Source organism: Acinonyx jubatus, chromosome B4 (genome assembly GCF_027475565.1).
Source record: "Acinonyx jubatus isolate Ajub_Pintada_27869175 chromosome B4, VMU_Ajub_asm_v1.0, whole genome shotgun sequence".
NCBI classification, from domain to species: Eukaryota; Metazoa; Chordata; class Mammalia; order Carnivora; family Felidae; genus Acinonyx; species Acinonyx jubatus.
The window spans coordinates 82,032,853-82,048,459 of record NC_069387.1 but is presented as its reverse complement, the minus strand read 5'-3'; the positions used below and the strand labels follow the sequence as shown (position 1 = coordinate 82,048,459).

At 38.9% G+C, this 15,607-nt stretch overlaps 1 protein-coding gene across 32 annotated transcripts in view; it reads left to right on the top strand.

Annotated features, from left to right (window-relative positions):
- Window positions 1–15,607, top strand: part of R3HDM2 (R3H domain containing 2) — a 159,193-nt gene that overhangs the window by 61,500 nt on the left and 82,086 nt on the right. The window contains exon 4 of one of the 32 annotated variants that reach the window (XM_053226410.1): window positions 2,005–2,112. The exons of the other annotated variants lie outside the window; for them this stretch is intronic. The gene's annotated coding sequence lies outside the window, so the exon portion shown is untranslated. The remainder of the gene's footprint in view (window positions 1–2,004; window positions 2,113–15,607) is intronic. 32 annotated transcript variants of the gene reach the window in all.

The following is a 15,607-nucleotide window of genomic DNA, read 5'->3' as shown; positions in this document are numbered from 1 at the left end:
TCTCTCTCTCAAAACAAAACAAAACCAGAAATGATAAAAAAAAAAAAAAAAACACCTTGAATCAGATCACATAGCTGGTATGTGATAGGGCTAGATAAGCCTGCTCCTAAAAATTTCAGGACAAAAGCATGAATAAAAGCACAGTTTTCATATCTCTATACTTAGGTTATAAATCAAGATAAAAAAAAAACTGTTAGAAAAGTATTTCTGGGTGCCTGGGTGGCTCAGTTGGTTGTGTGTCCGACTTCAGCTCAGGTCACGATCTTGCCGTTTGTGAGTTAGAGCCTCTCATCGGGCTCTGTGCTGACAGCTCAGAGCCTGGAGCCTGCTTCAGATTGTGTGTCTCCTTCTCTCTCTGCCCCTCCCCGGCTTGTGTTCTGTCTCTCTCTGTCTCTCAAAAATGAATAAATGTAAAAAGCAAAAAAAAAATTTTTTTTAAATGTTTTTAACAGAAAAATATTTCCTCTTCTACACAGACATGTATTTTCCTAATGACCTAGAAGGCCAGAATTATTGGACTACTCAGAGTTCTGAGACAGGTACCCTCTAAGACTAGTCTCAATCCTCAGACTCTCATCATTTGTCCCTTGGCCATGATTCAGACCATGGAATGTGTACAACAGTGGGTATAGGTATTGTCGATGGCAGGACAGAGTTTGAGAAGAGATCCACTGAAGGCCTTGGAAGTAGGCTCAAAACTGCTTGGGCAGGGAATTCTGGGATCCAGAGCATAGTCGGGGTTGGTAGAGTCAGGGGCTTCAGGTAGATTTGTCCACTTGGTCCAGTGAACATCTTGCCTGAGGGGATAGACAGGTCAGAAGAGGGTCAGAGTGGATATCTAAAGTGTAAGATCCAGAATAGGGTTCCTTTACTATAACCAAGGGTAGTACCAGTGCAAGGACTGAAATCCAGGTCTGTGTGACTATACTGTCTCTTGTCAACAGTAAGAAAGCCTGGATTTACAGAGAAAGGAAGTGTTGGCTTACTGTCTGGTAAATGGAGCAAGGATCTGTCCATGAAGTGCTTTAGGATGGATGGACTATTTTTTTCTTTCTTTCTTAAATGTTTGCTTATTTTTGAGAGGGACAGAGACAGAGTGTGAGTGGGAGAGGGGCAAAGAGAGAGGGAGACACAGAAGCAGAAGCAAGCTCCAGGCTCTGAGCTGTCAGAGCCCGACCCGGGGCTCAAACTCAAGAACTGCGAAATCATGACCTGAGCCAAAGTTGGACGCTTAATTGACTAAGCCACCTGGGCGCCTGTGGACTATCTTTAAATGAGCCAGTCTATTTCTCTTTTGAAAATGCTATTTAGTGTTTACACGTAAAAACTAGAGAATTGAAGAATTGAAAAAAAAAAAAAACCCATCTCATTACAAGTTCATTCTGGTCTTTGTGTAGTTTAAGTTGAATGGCACAGTTATAAGGAGACATAGCCAATTTTTTTCCTAAAACAGTGAGGCATAAGCATATTGGTGTATATATATAATGGTTTGCAGTTTATACTCAACAAGAATTTCTTCAGTCCTGTTTTACTTAGGAAAAAGCAGTATAAAAAGGTCCAGATTATGGTTTATTTTGTATTTTATATCAAACATTATAGGTAAGTTAGATATCATTATGTGGTCTTAAAGTTTTCGATTTTCTGAAATTAATCTCAAACATATGAAGAGACTGGTTCTGGGGAAATGCAGTTTAGATATAGAATGTTATTTCTTCGTTACATACATTGTTGAGTATTTAGAGTACATATGGGTTCTGGTTATTCTTAGAGTCCTTAGGACACCAGTCTTAAGATTGACTGTCCAGCCACACTATTTGTCAGATCCCCTACTTGAAGCATTCTTGAGTCTGTCGAAACCTTCACCATCCACATGACCCCAGGATCTTGGACTATCCTTACCTATTAGAGAGTCCTCAATTCTGTCAGACTCAGAGTTTAATTTAAATCTGGTGAGAACAAATCATGACTTCTGTTCGGTTTTCAAGCTACCCTTTTTGTTAACAGGTGAGAATCTTGTGTTTCCATGTATTGCATGATTGGAACTGTTCAAGGTGTAAAAATGAACAGAAAAATCCTGAGTGCTACGTACCCTCGATGTTAGAGACATAATTAGTAAGTAAAAGTCCAAACTGATGTTAGACCTAGAATTTGGTGGTACAGAAAACAGAATTTTAACCCCCTTCTAATTTTTTTATAACATGTCTTCCCTACACCCTTTCAATTTGCTTTTTCTGTGATATTTGGCACTATTGCCAAATAGTGCTATTGCTTATTAGCTCTTGTTACCAAATTTTCCAAGCTCCTGAAAAATACTTGCTTTTTAAAAAGCACATTAAACTTCTGACATCCATTTTGAGTGACAGTTTCAGCAGCATCCTGTATGGCAAGGGCTTGGGAATTTGTTGACATGAATCCATTTTCTCTGACTTCTGATTCCCCTACCTAGATTCTGTAGCCTGTGGTCTATTTTTAAATCATGCTGCTATGCTCTATGCAGCAGTTCTTTTCCTGAATTATTTATCATTGTTTGGAGCTGAATGGAGCAGTATGTTTTTTTTACCACTGCTCATTAGAACTCACGTGTCTGTCTTCAGCTTGGTTGACAGATTTGGTTCATGTTAAATCCCACTGGTCCATTCTGGGAAGGCTGCAAGGCAGGGAACAGGCCACAGTCTGTGATACCCTGTAAGGGCATTCAGACTTTTGGTTATTGTTATTTCTTTTGGCAGCAGTGGGAAAAGATAGAAGCTATGCCCTGTTCTTCCCTTAGACTCTGTTCAGACAGAGACTGTGTTAAGATCATTTATGATAATGTTGATTTTATGTTTTTATAGTAATTGTTGCATTTTTAGGAGAGATGAGGGAAGAATCCCTATGAAAAGCACAGCATTAAATCAAGATTTCATTTTCATTTTAAATATGATCCAGATACTTGGGACACTAAAAATCTCTGGTCTTGGGATATGGGTTGTAAGGCATTTGTTCCTTTTGTTTGGGAATTTCCTTCTCATTGCCTGTTCTCTCACCTTCTTAACAGACTGTAGGCTTGGAAGAAGGATGGCAAAATCTAAAAGCAAGGCAATTATTTTGAATGATATTTTTTCCCTTTTCTGTTTTCTGGTGCATCAGAATTAATGTTTCTCTTTCGTCTTCCTCCTGTGTTTTTTTTCTCCCCCTGCACCCTATCTTTCATGAAAAAAATTTTTTGACATTGTTTTTTTTTTTTCTCTTTGATAGATGAGCACACTACTACTTGGGTATTCTTTACTTTTTAAACTATTTGCCTTTTTCATGTCACTGTAGGTGGAAAGGGGATAGCTGTCAGTCATTTGGGCACTGGAGAAGGAAAAATCATGTTTGTCCCCCTAACCCTGTTGGCCATCTCTGAGTTTGCTTGTACCTTTTTTAAAAAAAAAAACAGCAATAGTATCTAGATTTGAGTTCCATTCTTGGACCACTGATGAAATACTGTTTTATAGTCTGAACCAGAACAAGAATTTTTGGCCTCTATTGCTACTTTTGGGTCAGTGCTACTGCCTGAGAAACTGGCCTTTCACTGCTCAGTGATTCCAGTTATTATCATCATGATCATTTCACTCCCCGGTGATAGTGGCTCTCAGTTGCATAAATCCCACATTTCTCAGCAGGACCTCAGGACAGCCCCACTCACATTTTCCTGACATTTCATTAAACTCATTTCTTTGGACTGAGTCAGCCAAGTTGAACTAGACTAAATATACTATCTTTCCCTTGTGCTTTTGCTCTTCTCCAAGTTATCTTTGATTCTCTTTGCCAATACATTTCCACAATCCTTAAAATATCCAGTGCAAGATTAACATTTTTTAGGAAACTGTCCATGATTCTCTGTTAATTTGAACTCTTAATTTTTGTATTTTTTGAGCCTTGTATTTTCAAATTGCTGATGGTTTAAAGCACAATCCCTGTGTTCAAGGGGGTCTAATCTTCGGGGAAAATCAGAGATAAGCGGACTTGTTTTTCTTATTATTTTGCATTTCTGTTGGTTTTTAATTTCACATATATGTCTTTAAATTCCAGATTATAATTGGAAGGGCAGGAGCAATTACCTTCCTTTCTGTGGAATCTTATGAACTATTTCTGCTGCTCTTGGCACATGGTAGACAGCTACCTGCCTTACTGCAGGGCAGACTCATTGGATAATAAGGTATCAGTGTAGGGTAAGAAGGATCCTAAGGGTTGAGGATTCTCTATTTTGTATATTTTAGAATGATAAGAATACTAAGAGTTTACAGTCTTTTTAAAAATTTTTTTTCAATGTTTTTATTTATTTTTGGGACAGAGAGAGACAGAGCATGAACGGGGGAGGGGCAGAGAGAGAGGGAGACACAGAATTGGAAACAGGCTCCAGGCTCCGAGCCATCAGCCCAGAGCCTGACGCGGGGCTCGAACTCACGGACCGCGAGATCGTGACCTGGCTGAAGTCGGACGCTTAACCGACTGCGCCACCCAGGCGCCCCAAAGAGTTTACAGTCTTACTTGGAATTATATTTTGGAGACTAAAATGACACAGACTAAAAATTGAAAGTCCAAAAAGACATATTTGGTTTCTGAAATAGCCATCCAAATTTTGTCTGCATAACAAAGTTACAGCATATTTATTATTGGCAAGCTGGGAGGATGGTTTACTTCAGCAACTCTGTCCCTGCATGTCTGATGGTGGTGTTGTACATCCTTAATAAATTTGAGTTCACATTAGTTTACTGTCGAAATCTTTCAGGTGACATTCAGAACCAGAATTGCATATTATCTATAGGTTGTTAACCTCACTTTCCAACCCCCCATGACACTTTGCATGAGAGTTGAGTTTATCTTAGAGATCTTACTTCGAACTAGGGTCCCTGACCTTTAAGAGTAGAGCTGTTGTGGCACCTGGGTGGCTCAGTCAGTTGAGTGTCCAGCTCTTGGTTTCGGCTCAGGTCATGATCCTAGGGTTGTGGGATCGAGCCCTGTGTTGGGCTCTATGCTGAGCATGGAACCTGCTTAAGATTCTCTCTCCCTCTCCCCTGCTCATGCTTTTGTTTTAAAAAGGTTTTTTTTGTTGTTGTTGTTGTTTTTAATTTAAGAGTAGAGCTATGTTTCATTTTTCTGACACTTTTTAGAGCACTTGGTGGTGTTAAGGTAGGGGGTAGGAGAATGGGGGTAGGAAGCAGCATGAAGGTTCTTGAGGGAAGGCTAAGAGGAAAGCTACTTGAGACTACTTATTTGTCCATGCCTTCTGTATGAAATCAATCTCCTGACCACTTATGTTGCCTTCTTTGCCCCTCTCCACCCATGATCCTGAATCTTCAGTCCCAGTGCTGCTGACTGTGTACAAAGTTAGGGAACCGTTCCTAAGTCCAGCCTTACTTCTGGCACCAATTATAGAATTTGAGGGTCCTCAAGACCACTTTTGAGTTCAATACTTTGCCAGAAGGACTTACAGAACCTGTAAGTTTCTCATGAAAGCTGTTACACTAGAAGTTATGGTTTATTTTAGCAGAAGTTAACAAATTAAAATCAGCCAACAGAAGAAATGCATGAGGCAGAGTCTAGGAGGGATCTAAGTACTGAGCTTATGTTTGTCCTCTCCCAGTGGAGTCACGAACAGTGTTAACTCTTCCTGGCAATGTGTGACAACACACATGGAATATTGCCAACCAGAGAAGCTCACCCAATCCTTGACGTCAAGTTTTTGTTGGGACTCCATCATGTATATGTGATTGTTGCCTTATGTAACTGACCTCAGTGTCCAGCCCCTTCTGAAGTTGAGCTGATACTGTGCGACTCAGACTCCCCACTAAAAATCACATTGTTAGACTGTCTGGTACAACTCAAAGCCCCCAGTAAACAAAGGCTTTCAACAAGCAGACATGTCCACAGTTTTTGGTTTATTACTCCCAGGAAGCTAAAGGCAAAGACCAGAGATACCTTTGAGCAAGTTTAAAGTCTTTACTATACACCGTGCTAGTTCAAGCTTTGGGCCCAACCAAGGGGAAGGGAAAGGGAAGTAGTTTAAAGTTTTTGAACCATGTAAATTTGTTTTTTGATCAGAAAATTTAACATATATAAATTGAATTTTTAAACAAAAGAAAGGAGATCCAAGTTGCTAGAGCTCCCAGGCACTTGAGAGAGGCAAACTCAGATCATCCCTTGTGGAACATACCTCAACCCTAGTTTCAAAGAATTCCCAAAGATAGATTGCCAACAAATAAGGGACGCCTGGGTGGCTCAGTGGGTCAATCATCAGACTCTTGATTTTTGGCTTAGGTCATGATCTCATGTTTCGTGAGTTCAAGCCATATGTCGGGCTCTTCACTGACAGTGCAGAGCCTGTTTGGGATTCTCCCTCTTCTCTCCTCTCTCTCTCTGTCAAAATAAATAAATAAACATTTAAAAAGTTATTAGGTTGCTGGAGCACCTAGGTGGCTTAGTTGGTTTAACATCCAGCATTAGCTCAGGTTGTGATCTCATGGTTTGTGAGTTTGAGCCCCTGCATTGGGCTCGCTGCTGTCAGTGCAGATCCTGCTTCAAATCCTCTGTCCCCCTCTATCTACTTCTCCCCAGCTTGTGCTCTCTTTTTCAAAAATAAACATTAAAGGGGAACCTGGGTGGCTCAGTTGGTTAAGTGTCCGACTTCAGCTCAGGTCATGATCTTGCAGTCTGTGGGTTTGAGCCCCGTGTCAGGCTCTGTGCTAACAGCTCAGAGCCTGGACCTGCTTTGGATTCTGTGTCTTCCTCTCTCTCTGCCCCTCCCCTGCTCATACTCTGTCTTTGAAAAATAAATGTTAAAAAAAAATAAACATTAAAAAATATTAGCTTGCCAACAAATAAGAGCTAAAAATAATAATATAATAACATCTCAAACAAGTCACTACAAACAACTAGAAACAACTGATCTAGACCCACAGAAATAAAAAAATAATAATAATTCAAAGTTACAAACTCAGTGGAAGGGAACTTACAGTCCTGATCATGGTGGAGTAACAAGACGTTGACTTACGACCCTGCCTTAAACAAATACAAACAACTGAATAACTGGACAAAATATATTTTTAAAACTGTTTTAGACATTGGACAAAAGGTATCACAGACCAGTGAAATCTCAGAGAAAGGAAACGATCAAATTGAGCCCTATGATAGCTCTGATGAAAGTTTCTAAGTACCTAGGATGAAAAGGGATACTCAAACAGAGCTGGCAGTCTCCCAGATTTGAGGATACAGAGGTAAAAGGTCAGAGAAACCAAAACAGCTAGAATCTGTGGGCAGAGTATGAGAGAAGAAAGCTTCACACAAAGGAGAGAGCTCCAGAGATTTTTAAGGCTTCTTCTAAACCTGCACTGTCCAGTACAGTAGCTCCTAACCTCATGTGATATTTAAAAATTCAGTTCTTGGGGTGCCTCGGTGACTCAGTCGGTTGAGCGTCCGACTTCAGCTGAGGTCATGATCTCACAGTTCGTGAGTTCGAGCCCCGCATCGGGTTCTGTGCTGACATTTCAGAGCCTAGAGCCTGCTTCGGATTCTGTGTCTCCCTCTTTCTGCCCCTTCCCCACTCATGCTCTGTCTCTCTCTCTCAAAAATGAATAAACGTTAAAAAAATTTTTTTAAATAAAAAAAAAATTCAGTTCTTCGTTTGCACTGACACATTTCAAGTGCTCAGGTGCCACAATTCCAGAAAGTTCTATTGGATTTTACCATCTTAGTTTTGTTAGCTGAGTGCAGCCAGTTTATGATTAGTGAGGAAACTAACCCAAGGCCAGAAAAAGACCACTAGAGAGCATTAGGCAGAACAGTCCCTGGAATACAGGGCCACAAATATGTTGTGTTTCCACTAGCCAGAGCAGAAACATCTTCTAATACCTGGGACATTAAATGGAGGCACTAGAAGGGTATTTTCTCAATAAAGAGGTCAAATTAGCCCTAGTCTAGGGGACTTACCTTGGATTTGTCTAAAAGGCATAAAAGCAAACCTCAGAAGGATTAAATTGTTTCTAAGTCACAAATTCCTGAAACAAAGCTCAAGATTAAAGACTTAAAAAAAAAATCACTGAAGCCAAGAATGCAAAATTTACGACATTTGGCATCCAGTCACAATTATCAGGCATATAAAGAAGCAGAGAATACAGTTCGTATTGAGGAGAAAAGCCAGTCAATAGAAGTAGGCCTAGAAATTATACAGATGATAGAATTAGTGGACAAGGACATTGTAACAGTTGAGTATGTTCAAAAAGCTAGAAGAAAGATTGAGCATGTTAAGTAGAGACGTGGAAGATATAAAAATGATCCAAATCAAACTTCCAAAGATGAAAATTACAGTGTCTGAAATGAAAAATATAGTGGACAGCATTAATAGCACATAGGCATTGCAGAAGAAAAAAATTAGTGAACTTAAAGACATAGTAATAGAAATATCCAAAATGAAATATAAGTGGGGCACCTGGCTGGCTTAGTCCATAAAGTCTGTGACTCTTGATCTCAGGGTTGTGAGTTCAAGCCCCATATTGGGTGTTGAGCTTACTTTTAAAAAATGTTTAATAAATATAAAGAAAAGATTGAAAATATAAATATACAGTGATGAGTCAATACTAACTGAACAGTGGGACATTAAGCAGCCTTTTTTTTTTTTTTCCATCATTAAGCAGTCTTAAGAATACATGTAATTGGAGTCTCAGGAACATGGGGGTGGGGATAGAAAAAATATTTGAAGAAATAATGACTGAGTATTTTCTAAATTTAATGAAAACTATAACAGATCTAAAGAGCTCATTTAAGATTTTTTTCTTCATCACTGATTTTAAGCAATTTGATTATGATATGCTTTGATGTAGTTCTCTTTGTGATTTTTCTGTTTTGGGTTCCTTAAGATGCTTACTAGATCCATGGAGAATCCAGAAAGAACACTCATGAAGAGAGCTGTACCAAGAGCATATTAATCAATTGTGTCCAACTAGTGAAAAGAAAAGTCTTCAAAGCAGAGAAAGAACTCACATTATATACAGAAGGGTTGTGGTCTGAATTGTGTCACCCCCCCCCCCCCCACACACACACACCCAATTCATATGTTGAAGCTATAACTCCCAGTATTTCAGAATGTGACTGTACTTGGGGAAAAACCTTTATAGGGGTAATTAAGTTACAGTGAGTCTGTTGTGGGGGGGTGCCTGGCTGGCTTAGTCAGTAGAGCATACAACTCTTGATCTTGGGTTTGAGCCACATGTTGGGTGTAGAAATTATTTTAAGGGCGCCTGGGTGGCTCAGTTGTTTAAGTGTGTGACTCTTGATTTCAACTCAGGTCATGATCTCACAGTTCACAAGATTGAGTCCTGTGTCGGCATCATGTCGTCCTATGCTGGCATCATGGAGCCTGCTTGGGACATATTCTCTCTCTCTCTCTCTCTCCCCCCTCCCCTTTCTCTGCCCCTCCCCCACTTTCTCACACTTGCTCTCTCTCAAATAAATAAATAAACTTTAAAAAAAAGGCAGGGGGGATGCCTGGTTGGTTCGGTCAGTTAAGCATCTGATTCTTAATTTTTGGCTCAGGTCTTAATCTTGCGATTCGTGAGTTCAAGTCCCACATCAGGCTCTGAGCTGATAGTGGAGAGCCTGCTTGAGAGATTCTCTTTCTCTCTCTGCCCCTCTCTGCTCCCCCAAAGAAAAACCAAATAAACATTAAAAACAAAAAAGAAATTACTTTAAAAAGTTTTTTTAAAAAGTGAGGCTGTTGGGTCCCTAATATAATCTGACTGGTGTCCTTATAAGAAGAATTTTTTTTTTAATTTTTTAATGTTTGTTTATTTTATTTATTTTTTTTTCAACGTTTATTTATTTTTGGGACAGAGAGAGACAGAGCATGAACGGGGGAGGGGCAGAGAGAGAGGGAGACACAGAATCGGAAACAGGCTCCAGGCTCTGAGCCATCAGCCCAGAGCCTGATGCGGGGCTCGAACTCACGGACCGCGAGATCGTGACCTGGCTGAAGTCGGACGCTTAACCGACTGCGCCACCCAGGCGCCCCAAATGTTTGTTTATTTTTAAGAGAGAGGCAGTGGGAGCGGGGGAGGAGCAGAGAGAGACAGAGGCACAGAATCTGAAGCCGGCTCCAGGCTCTGAGCTGTCAGCACAAAGCCCTACATGGGGCTTGAACTCGTAAGCAGTGAGATCATGACCTGAGCTGAAGTTGGACGTTTAACTGACTGAGCCACCAGGCGCCCCAAGAAGAGGAAAGTTAAACATACAAAGGGACACCAGGGGCATGAGTGCATAGAGGAAAAACCATACAAAGACACAGAAAGTGGCCATCTGCAAGCCAAGGAGAGAGGCTCAGGAGAAACCAAACCTGTCAACACTTTGATCTTGGACTTCTAGCCTCCAGACTGTGAGAAAGTAGATTTCTGTTGTTTAAGCCATCCCATCTTTGATATTTTGTTATGGCAGCCTTGACTAATGTACAAGGTAAGAATTTTGGCAGACTTTTCATCAGAATCATTGCAAGCCAGAAGATATTGGAGTGGTAAATTAAAGTGCTAAATGAAAAAGCCTATAAAGCTAAAATTGTATGCGAAAATGCCTTTCAAAATTGAAGAGGAAAATGTGCAGAATGGGCAAATCCCTAGGGTCAGAAAATGCATTTGTGGTTGCTTAGGACTGAGGATAGGGAGAAAATGGGGAGTTATTGCTAATAGGTATAGGGGTGATGAAAATATTCTAAAATTGATGTTGGTGGTGGAAGCACAACTCTGAATATACTAAAAGCCAGTGAATTGTGGACTTTAAGTAGTTGAGTTATATGGTATTTGAATTTTATCACAATAAAAATAATGAAGATGAAATAAAGCCTTTAGAAATATACAAGAGACGTGGTGCCTGCGTGGCTCAGTCAGTTGAGCGTCTGGCTCTTGATTTCAGTTCAGATCATGATCTCATGGTTCTCAGTCTCCGCGTAGAGCTCTGCACTGACAGCATGGAGCCTACTTGGGATTATCTCTCTCCCTCTCTCTCTGCCCCTCCCCTGCTCACGTTCTCTCTCTCTCAAAAATAAATAAACATTAAAAAAAAAACCAGTAAAAATAGGGGTGCCTGGGTGGCTTCAGTCGGTTAAGCATCAGATTTGGCTCAGGTCATGATCTCACAGTTTGTGTGTTCGAGCCCCACATTGGGTTCTCTGCTGTCAGCACAGAGCACGCTTCAGATCCCTGTCCCCCTCTCTCTCTGCCCCTCCCCCACTTGTGTTTTCTCTCTCTCTCTCTCTCTCTCTCTCTCAAAAATAAACATTTTAAAAAAAGAATGCAAAATTACAAATACAAAATTTTAAAAAATACAGTAAGAATAAAATATACAAGAGCTGATAGAATTAAACCATCAAGCTACCACTATAAGAAATGTTAATGGCAGGAGAAAATTACACTAGATAGAAATTTAGATTTACATGTAAAAATGAAGAGAATCAGAGATCTATATGGAAACTATTAAGAGTTCTTTTATTCAAAAACCACTTAAAAGATAATTGTTTAAAACAAAATAATAAAACTGTATTGTGGGATTTATAACGTGTAGAAATAAGATGTATGACAGCAGTTGCCCAAAAGTGTGGGAGAGGTAAAATGGAAGCATACTAAAGTTCTTATAACATATGCAAAATGGTATATTATTTTAAGATAGATAATGATACATTAAAAATTTATGCCTTAAATCCTAAAGAAACTACTTAAAAAAAACCAAAGAGGTATAATTAACAAGCTCATGAAAGGAGATAATTGAATCATAAAATGCTTAATTAAAAGACATCCAAAAAAGGGAAGATGAACAGATTGGACAAGTAGGAAACAAATAGCAAGATGGTTGACTTAAATCCAGCCATATAAATAATCACATTAAATGCAAATGATCTAAACACTACAATTAATAGTTGCAAATTATCAGATTGCAGTTAACAGGAAGACCTAGTTAAATGTTGTCTATGAGAAGTCAGACGAAAAGTACAGGATGGAAAAAGATATATTGTGCAGACACTAATCAGAAGACAGCAGGGGTTACTATATTAGACAAAGTAGTTATTACTTTACTTTGTAAATATTACAAGGAATATTATCATGGATTTGGAGTATGATTTCGTGATGAAAATGTGGTCAGTTCTTCAAGAAGACTAAAAATCATAAATGTTTGTGCATTTAATAACTTTGAAATTTATGAAGCAAAAAGTAATAAAAGTGAAAGAGAGAACCCATCAGTATAGTTGGAGATGTCAATAGTACTTTTTCAAAATTATTGGTTGAACAGTTAGACAAAAAAAAATCAGGTAGTAACTTGACCTGGTTGACTAACTTGATCTGGTTGACATTTGCTGACCACTCTACCTGACAACAACATGATACTGTTCTTTGCTAGTGTTCATAGGATATCTACCAAGATAGACAATATTCTGGGCCATAAAAGAATTTCAGTCAGTCTGGGGTTTAAATTTTACAAAGTATGTTCTTTTATCATAAGGAGATTCAACTAGAAATCAGTAACAGAAAAATACCTGGAAAACTCCCAAACATTTGGAAATTAAACATACTCTGAATTAGGTATCAAAGAATGATAAGAAAGTTTTAGAAAATTAGAATTTTTTTTTACACAAGTTTATTTATTTTAGTAATTTCTACACCCAAGGTGGGACTTGAACCCATGACCCTAAGATCAAGAGTCACACACTCTTCTGACTCAGCCAGGTTCTCCTAGAAAATGTTTTTAAAAGAATGAAAATGAGAACATGACATAGCAAAATTTGTGGGATGCAGTTAATGCAATACTTAAAAGGAAATCTATAGCATTAAATGCATATATTAGAAAGAAGAAAGATCTAAAATTATTGACCTAAGCTTCCACTTTAAGAAATGAGGAATAAAGGACACCTGTGTGGCTCAGTAAGTTAAACATCTAACTCTTGATCTCGGGGTCATGAGTTTAAGCCCCACATTGGGCTCTACGCTAGGTGTACTTCAAAACAAAACAAAACAAAAAACAAGTCAAGGTTAGTTTAGCATTCAAAATTCAAACAATATATGTAATTCAATGTACTAACAGGCTAAAAAAGAAAATACTACGATTATCTCAAGAGAAACAGAAAAGGCATTTGGGAAAAACTCAACTTCCAATCATTTTAAAAACTTTCAACAAATTAGAAGGGAACTTCCTTTTAAAAAAAAAAAGATTTTATTTTTAAGTAATCTGTGTCCAACGTGGGGCTTGAACCTACAGCCATGATATCAAGAGTCGCATGCTACTGACTGAACCAGCCAGGCATCTCTAGAAGGGAATTCCCTCAGTCTGATAGAGGACATCTTTGAGAAACCAATAGCTAATACTGTATGTAATGAAGAAAAAATCCTTTGCTCCTAAGAACAAGAACAAGGCACGAATGTTGGGTGGGCTTCACTGCTTCTTTTCAACATAGCATTGAGGATTCTCACCAGTGCAGTAAGCTAAGAGGGGAAGAGGAGCAATAAAAGGCGTAAGTTTGAAAAGGGGAAAAAATAAAATTTAACCACTGCAAAGGATAGCATCATGTATGTAGGAGAACATGAGGAATCTGCAAAATAGATTATTTAAGTTGAGGAAAGTTGTGGGATACAAAGTCAGTATGTAAAAATCACTTGTGTCTTTATATACTAGGAGCAATCTGAAATTGAGGTTGAGGAAGTATGTCATTTATAGATAGCGTAAAATTTGACAAGACACATGCAATAGCTGTATATTGAAAACTGCAAAACGTTGCTTTTATGGATTGGGGGATTCAATATTGGTAAAATTGCAGTTCTTCCCAGATCTACATATTCAGCATGATTGCAGTCAATCAACACACTGACTAAAATTTATCTGAAAACACAAAGGGTCTATAATAGACCAAACAAATTTGAAAACAAAGATCAAAATTGAAGGATTTATACTACCTGATTTCAAGACTTACTGTAAAGGTTTGGTAATTAAGATAGTGTGGTGTGAAAATAAACCTATAGAACAGTGGAAGGGAATAGAAGCTCAGAAGTAGATCCACATGTGTATGGTCAATTGATTTTGACAGCTGCCAAGGCATTTCAGTGGGACAAGGAAAACTTTTTTATTTTTATTTTTTTTTATGTTTTTATTTTTATTTTTGAGAGACAGTGTGAGTGGGGGAGGGGCAGAGAGCGAGGAACACACAGAATCTGAAGCCGGCTCCAGGTTCCGAGCTGTCAGCAAGAGCCCGATGTGGGGCTTGAACTCACAGGCTGTGAGATCATGACCTGAGCTGAAGTCGGTCATCCAACCGACTGAGCCACCCAGGTGCCCCAAGGAAAACTTTTTAATCAGCGATTTTTAAACAATTAGATAGACGTTGTAAAGGAGGAAATATCTTTTTTCCTTCTACTCTTTCAGGTTCCCAGCTAGATTTCTGTAATGAAAGACAGATTAACAAGAGAAAAACAAGTTTATTGACATACAATACATGAGAGAAACTCCTGGGTAACTCAAAGGTTTGGTTAGAAGTTAAGTTTGTATAGCTAGCATCTTAAAGAAATTTTTAGGGAAGGATAAGACAAAGGAAAAGGACCTTGAGTCTCTAGGGGTGGCAAATTGTGGGAAGGCAAATGTAAGTGAAACTAATGGTAGATGAAGACTCTTTAATAAAGTTTGTTGTGTAGAACTCTCTGGTGCCATCTCCAGGCTGATAAGGTTTGTCTCCTGTGATTAATTTCTTTCCTTAGTGGGTGAAGAGGAGAGGAGAACAACTTTGTAAATTTACGTCCTTTTAGGCGGATAGAAGGGGGGGCAGAGAGCTTTTCTTTATCTGCTTAATTTCCTTCCGCTCGAAATAATCCTATGCCAAAGTGGCATATTTGGGGTGGCAAATTCTGCAATCCTTCACCACATTAAAAAAAACAACAACAAAAAACCTCCAACCTTATTTCGCATCACCAAAAGAATAACTCAAATGGATCATGGACTTATATGTAAGGGCTGAAATTATTAAATTCTAGAAGAAAATGTCTGAGAAAATCATTGTGATCATAGATTAGGCAAAGATTTCGTAAATTGAACACAAATCGCACAAAGTATAGAAGAAAAAAATTGATGTTTGATTTCATCAAAATAACATTTCTCTTTTATTTTTTAATTTTTTTTTTAACTTTTTAAAAAATGTTTATTTGAGAGAGAGAGAGACAGAACTCAAGTGGTGCAGGGGCAGAGAGAGAGACACAGAATCCAGAGCAGGATTCAGGCTCCAAGTTGTCGGCACAGAGCCTGACACGAATCTTGAACTCACAAACTATGAGATCATGACCTGAGCTGAAGTAAGGTGCTTAACCAACTGAGCCACCCAGGTGCCCCTTAATATTATTTTTTAATGTTTTACTTACTTATTTTCGGAGAGAGAGTGTGAATGGAAGAGGGACAGAAAGAGAGAGACAGAATCCAAAGCAGGCTCCAGGTTCTGAGCCATCAGAACAGAGCCCAATGTGGGCTCGAGCTCACAAACAGGGAGATCATGACCTGAGCCAAAGTCGGATGCTCAGCCAGCTGAGCCACCCAGGTGCCCCTAAAATTTCTCTTTTAAAAACACAGTAGGGGG